A 15950-nucleotide genomic window follows, 5' to 3' on the forward strand; every position below is an offset into this window, starting at 1 on the left:
TAGAAACATTTTTTTAGATTAGAACTCTGGTTATAGTTGTTTGCCTGTGCATCTGACTGTCAGTAACTAGAACAAAAGCATGCTGAGTTTTTTAGGGATTGTATTGATCTGCAAAACTCATGCCTGTTTGACCTTTAAAGCAACTCCAGAAGCCTCCCAAATGGTCTTGCAGAATATAGCTGAGAAATTTGTCCAGTCTCCAAGGAAAGAAGAGTGTCCATTTCTTTCTTAATGAGATAATTATAAGGTGTTCACATAGTTTTGAGAGTGAAAGAGACACATATCTAGAAAAAGAATTTGTTCATTCAGTATTGATATTATACCAGGACAATGCATATAAATCAGGATGATCAGAAGCAGATGGGTCCTTATGGTAATAGAAATAATGGACGAAGAAAAAATATCCCGAAGTAAAGAAAACAGGAACTTCAGATGATAAGGGACAACAAAATTTCTCCAAGAGAATATAATCAGGATCTAATCAAGGAAATTATTTCAACTTCCAGAGCAGGGAATATTTCAGATTCCTATTTGGTAGGATTTGATCATTGCTTTGAAAAATGACAGCTGTGCTTTTTCTGTTCTTCCATTTTTTGAATGGCAGCTGTGCTCACCACTATACCTCCAACACTGCACTTTTCCATCTTTTTTTGAAAGGGACTTTATGATGTTGGGTCTATGTAGAGGGGGTAGGTGGGAAGGAGTGTACAGCTGGATTTTTGGCGACAGGCTGGAAGTTGTGTCTCAGTATCTTTTTCTCCTCCTATAGTAATGACCAGCCTGTCAAAGGCCACATTTCCAAGCTTCCTTTTCAGTGCAATGTGGGCAAGTTAACTGGCTCTGCTCATTGCAGTGTGAAAAGAAACGTGTGATTCTTCCAGCTGTGCCCTTAAAAAGATGGCTTGTACACCCTCTTGCGTTCCCCGCATTCTTAAAACACACCCCCACACACACATACTCTGAGAGATGGCAATGAAGAGAGTAACCATATTGGAAACAGATACATTGGGCTGACAAAGGTAAAGCTGCATTGCTGGTTCTTATTATTGCCTTAGATATAGAGAAGAGAGAGAAAAGACAGGAGAGAATATTCTATCTTGTTTATACTGCTGTATTTTGAGGCTTTGTTGTAGAGTTTAAACTAAAACTATATTAACTATCACAGTGTACACAGTTTGAAATGATTATTTTTCCTAAAATTTTACTTACATTATTTATAAAAATTGAATCAGAGATTCAGACAGATTATTTCTAGGTGCCTGTTGAAATAAAAATTGTACACAGTATTCATACTTGACAAATTTAGAATAAAAATTTAATTGTTCTCAAATTATTTTTTCCAGAGAATATTTATAATGAATAGTTCATCCATTGAATATTGATGCCAGTAGTCATTAAATTAATTCTAATAAACATTCTATCACAGATTTACATATTAGACTATTATAGCTTTTCATAGTCTGATGTAAAGCTGAGAAATATGGTCCATACATGGACTACTTCAAATGTGATGTTATAAAGTCTAATTTCTAGTCTGAAAAAATCAAAACAACTGAAAAATATCTTAGATCATTAAGTGTATGTAAATTAATATTCAGAATATGTAGAGTGAGCACAGAAAGAAACAGTAGATTGATTTTAAAAGGAATTCAGACTTTTTTCTTCAGCATAATAAGACATAATGAGAAAATTCCTCTACATTAAAAGAAAATAAAAATGAAACTAAAACATGTATTCCATCTCTATTCCCAAATTTTTTGATTAAAGCAAATTGCTTGTATTTCTTAAGTCCAAGAACAAAGGACTTAATATGCATTTCTATCTCTTGCTCTGGTTTGTCTTTTTGGAGCAGCCTGAGAAAATTCTCGATGCCCTTGGCTAAATGGGCTGTCAGGGTGAGAGCAAAGCTCAAGGGTGAGAGCAGACCTCAAGGGTGAACCCTGAGGAGGGAAGACCAGAAGACAAAATTTATGCCTTTTGAGGTGTAAGTCATCCAAATAAAACCCCTCTTAGTATATTCTCTTTTCCTTCTGAAATTGCCTTGCTCTTATAGCAACAACTTTTGAGGCATTTAATACTTGTATAATGTGTAAAATGTATTTTTACTTTCCTACATTTTGGAGTCTGTGTTCTATTTGCATCTTCTTGCTTTTTGAACATAATAAATGCTGATAATTTTAAGAATTCACTGTCAATAGATCTTGATCCTGCTTTTGGATCTTTTTGTATTTTCATAATTTGATTGTATTTCTACTGGCTCCATGCATCACAAAGAAGTTTATTTTTCAATTATTGACATTTAATCCTTTATTCATTTTGTTATCCTCTGGAACTAAAATTTATAAGGCAAGGCAGGAAATTCCTCTTCCATCCCATAAAAATTTTAGCACCACTTTAAAAAAATGCCCCCTCTTTTTTTCTATTACTTTGTTTAATATAATCTTTTTTTTAATTTGAAGAATAGCTGATATACAATTTTGCATTAGTTTCAGGTATATAGCAAAGTGATTCAGTTATATAGATTTTTTTTCAGATTCTTTTCCATTACAGGTTTCTACAAGACACTGACTATAGTTCCTGTGCTACCAGTAGGTCCTTGTTTATCTATTTTAATATAATCTTTTTGAGACATAATTTACATATAGCAAAATATATATGTAGCTTCTAAGTGCACAGTTGGATGAGTTTTGAAAAGTAGGTAGGTCTCTTCAACCCAGAGCGCTGTCAAGATATAAGACATTTTCATCATCCCAAGGAGAAATGTATCATGGCCCTTCCGAAACAACTTCCACTTCTCCTTCCTGTCACAGTTACTATCCTAAATTCTATCACCATAGATCAGTTCCACCTTAAGTTCTGATTTTACTGGTGTCTCAACTTGATTGTTTTGGGCTTGATTCCAGGGGGATAGGCCAACACTGCTCCTAAGCCCTGGAAGTTCTGGCGTTTCAACTAAATTCCTAGTATGTTCAACCAAGTCTCTCTCCTCTGGCTGATGAGATTTATAACATATCCAAGCACAGCCATGCCCAGTCTCCACTGGGTTTATAGCTCTACAGTAGCAGTGTGCCAGACCTGTGGAGCCTTTTTCTGTGGACATACAGCTTAGAATTTACACAAAGACTCAAGAGGATACTTACTCAGATTTGTAAAGTTCTCTGTCGAGCTGCCTTCTTTTCTGGTACCCTTTCCCGAAAATAGCAGCTACCTTGGTGGCCCAGAGCTCCAATCTTTCATTTCTTCTACTCACGGAGATTGCTGTCCTGTGTTTGGCTCCACTTTTTAAATTGGAAAGTGATGCCTAGAAAAAAGCCAAGATGAATGTAGACCTCATTTTGTATATTTCCATTCTCTCAATGGAATTAGAGCATAGCCCTAAGTTTTCTATTTTCCAATTTTGTCTAATCCTGTAGTTATTTGCAGCAGAATTGTATATCTGATGAATATTATTTTATCATAATCAGAACTTAAAGTGCCATATCAGGTTAACTTTTACTTTTTTAAAATATTTTGTCTTGGTTGAGTTGCCTTTCTTTAAAGATAAAATAAAAATAATGCATTCCATATCAATCTTCTATACTTGTTTGAGAATCAAATAATTTTTGGAAAAGATGGTTCTCTCCATAAGTGATATAATCTCTTTAATATAATTTTGATATTATCTCTTTAATGATATTATCTCTTTAATATAATTTCTTAATGTAATTAATTTCATAATTTTATAAACATACTGACCTAAGAAGAAAAAAGAGAATCCACTTATGAAAAATATTATAATTTAGGGAATCAGTTTCTCTCAAACTTTTCTAATATTCTATTGGCAAAGGGAGTCTGTACTGATCCATAGTAAGTATAAAATGTATTTAAAATGTAACATATTTTGGAGTTCTTGTTATGGCTCAGCAGGTTAAGAATTTGACTGGTAGCCATGAGGATGTGGGTTTGATCCCTGGCCTTGCTCTATGAGTTAACGATCCAGCATTGCTGCAAGCTGCGGTGTAGTTCACAGACATGGCTTGAACCTGGCCTTGCTGTGGCTGTAGCACAGGCCGGCAGCTGCAGCTCTGATTCAGCCTCTAGCCTGGGAACTTCCATATGCCGCAGATGAGGCCCTAAAAAGAAAAAAAAAAGTAACGAATTTTATCTTAAAATTGTATGCATGCAGAGTATAGTTATGTTGAATTTCATTAAAAGAGTTCCCTCCTTATCTCAATCTTGGAGCAAAATTGAGAGAAGGAAATTTGTACTGTATTAGTTTGATATCTTCTGTAGTTGTAGCCTGTACATAAGTAATTGTACTCTGCCTAGAGAATTGTGGTATTATTTATCTGAGACCTGGAAACATTGATTTGAATCCAAATATTTGGTTTACTTAATTCCTAATATTAGTATTAGGAATTATGAAAAAGTTGTTTTTCATTGCTTTTTAACTGAATCTTTTTATATCCATTTATGGAAACAACCCTATTTTAAGACAAAGTTAAAGAAAAATAAATGTAATTTAAATGTTGGAAAATAATTGAATGCAGTTTATTATATTTTGAGATGGATTATTAATAAAGCTGTTAATATTGGCGAGTATCACATGTAATTTGGTACCTTCAATCTTCTTCCCTTAAGATAAATTACTGATTTGATTTGCAAACATCCTCCCAAATCTTTACAAATGGGTGTGGTGAGCATACTTCTGTAATGCATTGTGATACTAAGTGCTGTAGTAAATACGTGTATTTCAAATACACTTTCCAATCAGCCTGTAATATTGTCATATACAGTTATATTTGAGATGCATTTGTGCCTTGTGTTATATACAGCAACTGGCAAATAATAACACTCAAATAGACAAAGGGTTCTCAGGATATAAATGATTATGACTAAAACTTCCAATTCTTTCAGAAAATTATTAGCTGACAGTTTAAATGCCCTTTGACATTCTTAGTTTGCCTTTGACCAGTGAATAACATCTTATTGTTGATAGAAGTAAATAAAAGTGCTGAAAATGTTCACAGTCTCAGGCAAGATTACAGATGTTCCCAAACTGTCTCTGCATAGAAAAATACATCAATTTACCATAGTCAAACTTTATTACCTTTATAATGCCACAGACATTATCACTGGGCAAATTGTCCTAAAAACTCTATTTAGAAAACTGAAGAATTATAGAATTCTCTTTCCCTGAAGTTTTGTTACATCTCTTCCAATTTTTTGCCCTTCTTCAGCTTCTCCAATATGCTTATTACAGGCCAAGGATTTTATAATTTCAGGTATTTTAAAATGATCACTGTGGGATCAAATTTTCCATAATTATTTAGTTTTGCATACATTTTTCATATAATACAATTGTATGGCATCAAGTATTACTCAAATACATTTATAAATAAACTTTGTTAAAAGTCAGAACAGAAGCTGGTATATAGTCATATAAAACTGGTCTAGTTTTCTAACATGTCCTGTTATATTTTTGTCTATTTATTCCTTCCAGTTTTCTTGAGATATAATTGACATAAAGCATTGTAGAAGTCTAAGGTACACAGTATAAGGATTTGACTTACATACATCATGAAATGATTATCACAAGTTTAGTGAACATCCATCATCTCATTTAGATACAAAATTAAATTGAACAAAATGTTTTTCTTCTCCTGAGAACTCTAAGATCCACTTTCTTACCAACTTTCACACATAACATATAGCAGTGTTATTTATATTTATCACATTACATCCCCAGCATCTGCCTGTATTACAATGAGAATCTGTACCTTTTGACCACCTTCATCCAATTCCTCCTTCCCCTACCCCTTGTCTCTGATAACCCAAATTCTGATATCTGTTTCTATGAGTTTTTTGTTTGTATTTGAAGTATAATTGACCTACAGCACTATGTTAGTTCCAGTTACATAGCATAGATATTTGAAATTTTTATACATTTCAGAAAGCACCACAATGTCTAGTTATGATCTTCACCATGTACATTTCACTTGTGACTCATTTATTTTGCAACTGGAAGTTTTGTCTCTCTTAATCTCTCTCACCTAAATGTTCCTGCCCCAACTCCCCTCCCCTCTGGCAACCACCTGTTTGTTCTCTGTATTTATAACTTTTTCTGTTTTGTTACATTTGTTACTCATTTTGTTTTAATGTTATAATATCTAAACCTTTGCATTGCTAGTTTTTCCAGATAGTAAATTAGGTCATGGAGGTAGAAAAATATCCAGAGTTTTAAATGCCATCAACAAAAGGGCAGTAGGACACTTTGTTTTGGTTGGAATAGCCACTTTGTGTTTCAAGAATTGCAGTTAACTTGAATGTTAATTAGATGTACCTCTGCTTTGTAGCAGATGGAATCAAACATGTTTCCAACTATTCGAGAACGCCACCTTCTGGAAATAAAATGCTTCTCTAAATATCAAGAAGCAGTTCATTATGATTGGGGTAGAATTAGGACATGGTACCGAGAAAAATCATGCTTCATTAGGGACATATGTTCCTTTCAACCAAATATTATATTCCCCACCTTCAACCCTGGGAGTTAAAGAAGAAAAACTAGAATAAGTGAAGGATTTTTGACTGCTTATATTAGGAAAAAATCCTGTTATATTTACTTTTCTTTCCTTTTTAGAACCAAGTAACAAAGTTGTCTTGCTTCTGTAATATGTGACTGTGTTTAGTCAGAGTACACAGAAATATGTGACACCATTATTAACACCATTAAGGGCGAGCTAAGCCTTAGCAGTTCCAGTTATAATAATACGTTCAAGGGTTAATTAATAAACATTTTGTTTTCCACAAGACATGAGACAGTCAGCTTTTTTTATGACTAATTCTCACTATATCAAGCTAGTTGAACTTGTAAGTAGCTAGAGTTAATATTTAAGTGCTGAGCAGTCCACATTTGTCAGGTACTCCCTTCATAGGTCACAATCCAGGAAGTTAAATTCTGCTTCCCACCAATTCTAACAAATTGAAATCTCACTGATTGTGATTTCCCTGGTTCCCCTTCCCTGTAGATGCTGTGCATGGCATGAGAGTGATGTCCACACATCCTGTGAGAAGAAACTGGAACCCTTCCAATATTATAATTCCACAGTCTAAACCTGGGTTTCCTGGATTTCTAATTCTAGGAGGTATCAGCCCTTCATACCCTACCCCCCAGTACCCCTCCCAAAAAATCTATTTTGGGAAATAAGCTTATGAAAGTTCCCTCTGAGACACCAAGAATGATCAGTGGCATGTTAGAAACTGAGGAATCCTTCAGAGAGGAAGAAAATATCTAGAATTTATTGAGTACACATTATATTTTATAAATATCATTTTTATTTATCAGCCCATTTTGATATGATTTAGGAAGTTCTGAGATGGACAATCTCCAACATAAAAATAAATGATTCTCATTATTTTAGTCTATTGCATTAAAAATTCAAATTATAAGATTCCTCTTTTTCTGCTTCAAAGTCCGCCAAGCAAACAATTGATTATAATTTGAGTTTCTATATAGGTCAGCCTGTGGGGAGAGAATGACCTAGTTTTGACCATCAGAGAATTCCGGTCTGCGTGGCCATCATCCTGCTAATGATAAATTACTAAATTGGATTCTGCTCTATATGTCAATGATAAAACAGAATGCTACAACTATTTTATTATATAGTATTGAAGTGTAAGTCTTTCACTGTGAATTAGGATTCTTCTCAGTTTTTAATTATATTATACCAATATCAAGTCTAAAATGCAGCTTTTAATTTTGAGTTAAAATGGAAATTCATTGGAAGTAAGAGATAATGAAATATGAAGAATAAAACACTGTGCTTGTTGAGTAATCAATTCTCCCAGACTTGAAATATATATTATAGAGTATGCCTTTTTTCTTCTTCCACAAGCATTTCTCTTTTGTGGAGGGGGGGGCACAGTATCTCCTTAATTGAGTACCTTAAAATACAGATGCTCAATTAATATTTTGTAGTACTGTTCAGTTCACATATTTTATCATTTGATACAAAAATTCTTGAAAAAGTCTGGGCAAATGAAAATACATTTCCTTTTTAGTTCAAAATTTGAGAGAAAGAAGGAATATAGAATTTCTCTGATGACACATAGAAAAACTATAAGTCTGGGAATCTCACCCAGATTTTTGGACTTCAAAATGAGTTTTTTATTATAATCTACTTTACTAAATTATAAAAATATTGTGCTTTCTTCCCAGACACCTTCAATACTATCTATTATCTATACTAGACATTTTGAAGTTAACTCTATTTTGTCACTTTTTTCCCCCTCTTTTAGGATGGCACTTGAGGCATAGTTCCCAGGCTAGGGCCTGAATCAGAGCTGCAGCTTCCAGCCTACACCACAGCCCCAGCCACAGTAGGTAGCACCAGATCTTAGCCGCATCTGTGACCTATGCCATAGCTTGTGGCAATGCCAGATCCTTAATCCACTGAGCAAGGCCAGCAATTGAACCTGCATCTTCATGGATACTAGTCAGATTTTTAAAACACTGAGCCACAACAGGAACTCCCCACATATCATTTCTGATTTTTTTTTCTCCTCTTTTTAGATCCACACCCACGGCATATGGAGGTTCCCAGGCTAGGGGATGAATAAGAGCTGTAGCCGCCGGCCTACACTACAGCCACAGCAACTCGGGATCCAAGCCACATCTGTGACCTACACCACAGCTCACAGCAACGCCAAATCCTTAACCCACTGAGTGAGGCCAGGAATCGAACCTGCGTCCTCATGGATACTAGTCAGGTTCCTTTCCATTGAGTCACGACAGGAACTCCCTGAGTTGTTTTTAAATTAATGTTTATAGTTAAAATGTTATTATTTGTGTCCTGTGGACAAGACTGTCTTCTTAGCTATTCTTCACAGCCACAAGCAACTTGATGACATTAGTGGTAAAGATGTACCCTAGGATTGGGAATCCTAGGACTCTTCTAGCTTGGTTAACACTTTAATTCACTTTAAAATCACTTTTAAAATGATAATGTAGGGAGTTCCCGTCGTGGCGCAGTGGTTAACGAATCTGACCAGGAACCATGAGGTTGCGGGTTCGATCCCTGCCCTTGCTCAGTGGGTTAAGGATCTGGCGTTGCCGTGAGCTGTGGTGTAGATTGCAGACGCGGCTCGGATCCCCCGTTGCTGTGGCTCTGGCGTAGGCCAGAGGCTACAGCTCCGATTAGACCCCTAGCCTGGGAACCTCCATATGCCGCCGGAGCGGCCCAAAGAAATAGCAAAAAGCCAAAAAAAAAAAAAAAAAAAATAATAATAAAATGATAATGTAATATATCAGAGAAAATTACCTGATTCATGAGTCTCCTAGATTAAGGCAGTTCTCAGAGACCCAGAAATTAGGCATGACATCAGGTTAGAATTCCACCAAAAGTCACATAAAGTTTGGGCCTACCAAGTGCTTATTTTATCATATTCTTTTAGCACTCCACTAATATCCTGCAGAATTCTAATTTGTTATAATACCTAACTATTAAAATCTATAATATCTCTTTCTACAAAGAGCTTGACCAGAGGTGATTATATTGGAATTATCTTGGATTTGTTTTCTTTTTAGGGTATGTTATTATCTTCTGATTATCTTGTTATCTTTATTGACTGGCAGTTAGTTTTCTAATTTATTATATATCATGGTATTTGGGGAGAATGTCCTTTTCTTCCAGGTATTTTCTTTGGCAAATAAAATTATTTTGCCTGATATTATGTATTTAATTTACCAAGATCATTGCGACAGCTATATTCTTCTATCACTATTTTTTCACTAAACTCTTGTTTCAAACCCTCTGTCTCAGTTATTACCACACTGTACCTTGTACTATGATCATTCCTTTGGTCTCTTCCTCAACATAATATCTTGAAAGCAGGGATTCAGTCATGATTTTTTTGACTGAAAAAATTAAAATTAAAATTTCTTTTATCTATGATAATATCTAACATAAAAATACTCAGAATATTCATTACATTAATGAGCTTATGAGTGCCCTCCAAATATTATTACAATGACAGATTATGAAGCCCAGGGTCATGTTTACAGTTTCCAAATTTGAAATTCTATTTTGAAAACGCAAGAACTGTAGCTAAAGGGTGTACACATTAAAAATTAAAGCTAGTTTCCTAAACTAGAAGATAAAAAAATCAAAGCGATGGCTCCATAATAAGAACCTTGTTATCTCACCCCTGGTTTTTCAAGCATTCAGCACTCACTCTTACTACTATTCTTCAGCTGCACACTCTATCTGTGACTGAGATGTCTAGAGTGATCTGTGTTTCTAAAGTTTCTGTTTTACCTCCTTCTTTCTTCAAATTTGAATTGTTCTTTGAACCAAGTCGAAATCAAATACCGACCTTGACCATATCTTTTAACCTTTCTGGGTTTTACAGTCCCATCTCTAAAAGAAGAGTTTTGAACCCAAATCCTCAACAATTAAATGATTAAACAAAGTATATTCTATTTTCTCAACAAATTTTACCCAGGAAAGCCTGTCCCTGAAATTTAAAAAAATGAACATTATAGAAAACTTTGCTGATGGGAATTCTAAGGTCATTTATGAATTAATAATTTTTACAATTATTTAGACATTTCTATGATTACATAAATACAGATTATATTTCACAATACACTGTACATCAGTATTACTTACCGTATTTCTTCTTTGTTTTAAGGTTATTTCTCTTGTCATTAAAATGCAAAAAGAGCAAGCTCAGAAGCTCATTGCATGTTTAATGATTCACTACGGTGCACAATGAAATGGATTTTGTTCAGCCTTGATTTTATCTTATCAGTTGCTACACAAATAAAATTACATGTTCCCATACTTTGTTTGAGCTCCTTGAATGATTGGCACAACTATCAAAATCATTTTGTCCAATCTCTTCCGTTAACACTTACTGTTGACACATTTAATTTATACAACTAAATAGTCACCAGTAATAATCCAGCTGTTTAATCCTCCCTATTTCACTAACTCCTAAGGCCTCAACAGGGGGATTGAGTCTATAACAGGACTTTTATAAACTTTTTTAAGAAATGTTATTATTCTTTGAGATTCTCTCTCTCTTTTTCTGTCAGCTGTATAAAATCTAAAAGTTCCATTGATGATTTAGTGGAGCTGGAATTAAAAGTGTAATTATACTTCTTTCTCTATAAGGAAATTATTAGATTCACCTGTCTCTCAAAGAATGCAGTTCAGTCTAATGGAGCAATTCTCAAAACCTTTTGGTCTCAAGATCATCTTTTTTTAATTTTTATTTTTTTATGTATATTTTTGCTTTTCAGAGCCGCACCTGTGGCACATGGAAGTTCCCAGGCTAGGGGTCGAATCAGAGATGTAGCTGCTGGCCTATGCCAGAGCTACAGCAATGCCAGATCTGAGCCATGTGCAACCTACACCACAGCTCATAGCAATGCCGGATTGCTGACCCACTGAGCAAGGCCAGGGATCGAACCACATCCTCATGGATACTAGTCAGATTTGTTTCCATTGCACTGTGATGGGAACTCCTAGTCTCAAGAATATATTCTCTTAAAGATAGGAACCATTGTTTAGCCTTTTTTCATGTAATTTATAGGTATTAAGATATGTTAGAAATGATAATTGAGAAATATATGTTATTTTATTATTTTATTCTCTGAATTAATTTTTCCGGTTTTATTGAGATATAACTAACATATAACATTGGGTGAATCTAAAGTGTACAGCATGTTGATTTAATATACATATATTACAAAATGATTACCACCTAGTGTTAGCTAACACCTTCACCATGTCACCTAATTGCTCTTTCTTTTTTTGTGGCTGTAATATTTAAGATTTAATCTCTTAGCTACATTCAAGAATATAATACAATACTATTACCTATCATGACTGTGCTCTGTATATTAGATTTCTAGAACATATTTATATTATAACCAAAAGTATATATCATGTGACCAGCATCCCCTCACTCCTAGGAGGTTGCGAGTTCAACTATTTTAGATTCCGTGTATAAATTATATCATACAGTATTTGTCTTTCTCTGCTTCACTGTGCTTCAGTGTCTGACTGCTTCACACAGCATAATGTCTTCAAGGCCCTTCTGTATTGTCACAAATATCAGGATGTCTTTACTCACAGCTGAATAATATTCTGTATATATAAGGACCATTCCTTCTTTTTCCATTTATCCATTAATTAACATGTAAGTTGGTTCCATATCTTAGATATCATGAATAATGCTCCAGTGAACATGAGAGTGCATGCATCTCTTTGAGATCTTATTTTCTTGTCCTTTGGTTATATACCCAAAAGTGAAATTACTAGATCAGATGGCAATTCTATTTTTAATTTCTTGAGGAACTTCCATACTGTTTTCCATTGTGGCTTCACCAGCTTACATTCTCACCAACAGTGCACATGGATTTCCTTTTCTCTATATTCTTGCCAACACAACTTATCTTTTGTCTTTTTAATAATAACCATTCTAACAAGTGTGAGGTGATGTCTTATTATATAGCATTGTAGTTTTTTTTTTTTTTTTTTTTGCTTTTTATGGCCACACCTTTGGCATATGGAAATTGATAGGCTAGAGGTCAAATGTAGCAGTTGCCACCCAATGCAACGGCCACAGCCACAGCAACACTGGATCCATGCCATGTCTATGACCTTTGCTGCACCTTATGGCAATACTGGATCCTTAACCCACTGAGCGAGGCCAGGGGTTGAACCTGCATCCTCACAGACACTGTGTTGTGCTCTTAACCCTCTGAGCCATAACAGGAACTTCTCTCACTGTAGTTTTGATTTGAATTTTTCTGATGATTAGTAATGTTGAGCATTTTTTCATGTACCTGTTGCCCATTTGTGCCTCTTTTGGAAAAATATCTGTTCGGTTCCTCTGCCAATTTTTTAATCAGATTCTTTGGGAGTATTTTTGTTTGTTTGGTTTTTGGTTTTTTGGATTTTTTTAATTGAATAGGTAAGTTTTTATGTATTTTGGGTGTTGAACCCTTATCAGATATACAGCTTGCAAATATTTTCTCCCATTTGGTATGTTACCATTTATTTTGTTGATTGTTTCCTTTGTTGTGCAGAAACTTTTTTATTATTCTTTTTATGGCTGCACGTGTGACATATGGAAGTTCCCAGGTCAAATCAGAGCTGCAGCTGAGGCCTATGCCACAGCCATAGCAACAATGGATCTGAGCCTCATCTGTGACCTGTGTCACAGTTTAAAATGATAATTCCAGATCCTTAAGCCACTGAGGGAGGCCATGATCAAACCTGCATCCCCAGAGACTATGTCAGGTTCCTACCCACTGAGCTATGATGGGATCTCCCAATGTAGAAACTTTTTAGTTTGCTATAGTCCCAGTTGTTTATTTTTGCTTTTATTGACTTTGCTTTGGTGTCAATACAAAAAAAAATTACTGGCAAGACCAGTGTCAAGACTCACCTCTTAATTTTCTTTAAGAAATTTTATGATTTCAGGTCTTACATTCAAGTCTTTAATCTGTTTTTGTTCACTTTTGTTTGTGGTATAAGATAGGGGTCCAGTTTTACTCTTTTGCATACATATGCCTATCCAGTTTGCCCAGTACCAATTATTAAAGAAACTGTCCTTTCCCCATTTTATCATCTTGGCTTTTTTGATGTAAATTAATTGACCATACACATGTGGGTTTATTTCTGTGCTCTCTATTCTGTTCTGTCAATATCTGTGTCTGTTTTTATGCCAATATCACATTGTTTTGATTGTTGTAGATTTGCAATATAGTTTGATAACAGGAAGCATAAAAACCCAGCTTTGTTTTTCTTTCCAAGATTGTTTGGTCTTTTGTGGTCCCATATAAATTTTTGAATTTTTGTTCATTTTCTTTTAAAAAAGGCTATTAGAATTTTGATAGGGATTACATTAAATCCTTAGATTGCTTTGGGTAGTATGGACCTTTTAACAATATTAAGTCTTCTAGTCCATGAGAATACAATATCATTCCATTTATTTGTACCTTCTTCAGTTTTGTTTATCAATGTCTTATTAAGTGATTTTTCACCTTCTTGGTTAAATATACTCAAGTATTTTATTCTTTTTCGTGTTTTGGAAACAGGATTATTTTTTATCTTTCTGATAGTTTTTTGTTATTATTTAGAAATACAACTGGTTTTTGTATATTGAGTTTGTATCCTGCTAAGGTCTTTGCTTTGTTTATTAGGTCTAACAGTTTTGAGTGGAGTCTTTATGTAAAATCCTGTCATCTTTCTTGTCTAATTGCTCTAACTAAGACTTCTGGTACTATTTTGAATAGAAGTACTGAGAGAGGGTACCCTTGTCTTATTTCTGAACTTAGAGGAAAGCTTTTAGATTTTTACCATTAAGTATGATGTTAGTTGTAGGCTGGCCATATATGGCCTTTAGTAAGTTTGTTTCCTCCATATTTTCATATATTCCCAGTTTGTAAAAAGGTTTTATCATGAAAAGATGTAGATTTGTCAAATGTTCTTCCTGCATATATTGTGATGATCATATGATTTTATCCTTTTTTTTATTAATGAGGTGTATCACATTGATTGATTTGCAGATGTTGAATCATCTTGCATTCCTGGAATAATGAAACTGACCTTTTTGTTTGTTTGTTTTAACTTGTGCCTGTTTCAGTAAAAAGCATAATCACTACTAGATTATGCTTTTAGTGCTAGTTCCTTGTTTTCTGATAGCAGTTTTATCTACAATTGCTTTTGTACCATCAATGCAAATATCAACAAAGTCTAAAAGGAATGTAACATTTCATATTTTTATGAAAATATTTTGAGCTCATAGACCTCCTCAAAGAGTCTGAAACCTCCAGGTTTATGGGTGATACTTTGAGGACTATTGGTCTAGTAAAAAGAGCTTCCATCTAGAGTTGGGAAAGCTCAGCTTTGCTGAAGTTATTTTATAAGTTGAGGTAAATTTCATAAACTCTTCACTTCTTAATCTTGGTTTCTTCATCTGTGAAAACCTATAAAAATTAGAGGGTTAAAGGTTATTCATGTCCCTCAGAATACTAAAAATTGCATGAAATTTAGTGTGGTGTGAGTTTGTGATAGCTACATGATAGCTTCACATTATTTCGGTATTAGTAATTAGAAATGATACTACATTAGGGTACAATGCTATTTTTTCAATTTTTTATTTAATTAAATTAATTAGGGAAATTTATTCCTAAAATACTTTGAAGTCTTGTTTCAAAAAGTAGTAATAGCATTTGTGAGTTAATTAATTCTGTTCCTAAGGATTATTAAAAAAGAATTCCTAAAAATTCTGTCTTTGTTAACAATGTACCTGTACTCTTCTTCTTTATAGATCTAGTTAATAATCATTATTTTCCCCTTCATAGTATATTACAAAACATATATGAATTCAGAATCATCATTTGGTGGCCTTCATATCACTTTATAGAGCAGTAATTAGTCTTAATAAGTAAAATTTGGTTGAACTCCCAATATTTACCTTGTCAATATAGAAAACTCTACAATATTTTCATAAATATTGGTGAAATTCTTGTAAACTTTCACTAAAGAAATCCTGCTGTTATAGTGTTTTCTATTTCTGTATCATGACAACTGAGATACATGCATATTTTCAGGAAACTATGAAGGAATATACTAGTATATATAGTTTAAATTATAAACGACAGCAAGAAATTCTCTCAGCAAATATATTTTGAGATCCTATTATGTGCCAGGCATTATTCTAGATGCTTCAATACATGACTGAATCAAACACAAATATTCCTGCCCTCATGAAATTCAGTTTGCTAGTGGAAGAGAGAAAATAAGCAGTGAGTAAGCACATAATATAAAAGGTGAAAAATGAAATATGGAATACAAAAAATAGAGAAGGTTTAAAGTAAATAATATAAAATAAATGTCAATAGATACTTAGAAAAAGAAAACTGTGATATCTAGATTAGCATGAGAAAGACT

General features: G+C 34.0%; 1 protein-coding gene across 2 annotated transcripts in view; it reads right to left on the reverse strand.

The window, feature by feature from the left end:
* PIK3C2G (phosphatidylinositol-4-phosphate 3-kinase catalytic subunit type 2 gamma) overlaps positions 1-10761 on the reverse strand; it is a 374898-nt gene extending 364137 nt beyond the window's left edge. For both annotated transcript variants that reach the window (XM_021092290.1, XM_013988351.2), the window contains exons 1-2: positions 10650-10761; positions 3141-3301 (exon numbers count right to left, since the gene is read on the reverse strand). The gene's annotated coding sequence lies outside the window, so the exon portion shown is untranslated. The remainder of the gene's footprint in view (positions 1-3140; positions 3302-10649) is intronic.

This window comes from Sus scrofa, chromosome 5, assembly GCF_000003025.6.
Source record: "Sus scrofa isolate TJ Tabasco breed Duroc chromosome 5, Sscrofa11.1, whole genome shotgun sequence".
Lineage (NCBI taxonomy): Eukaryota > Metazoa > Chordata > Mammalia > Artiodactyla > Suidae > Sus > Sus scrofa.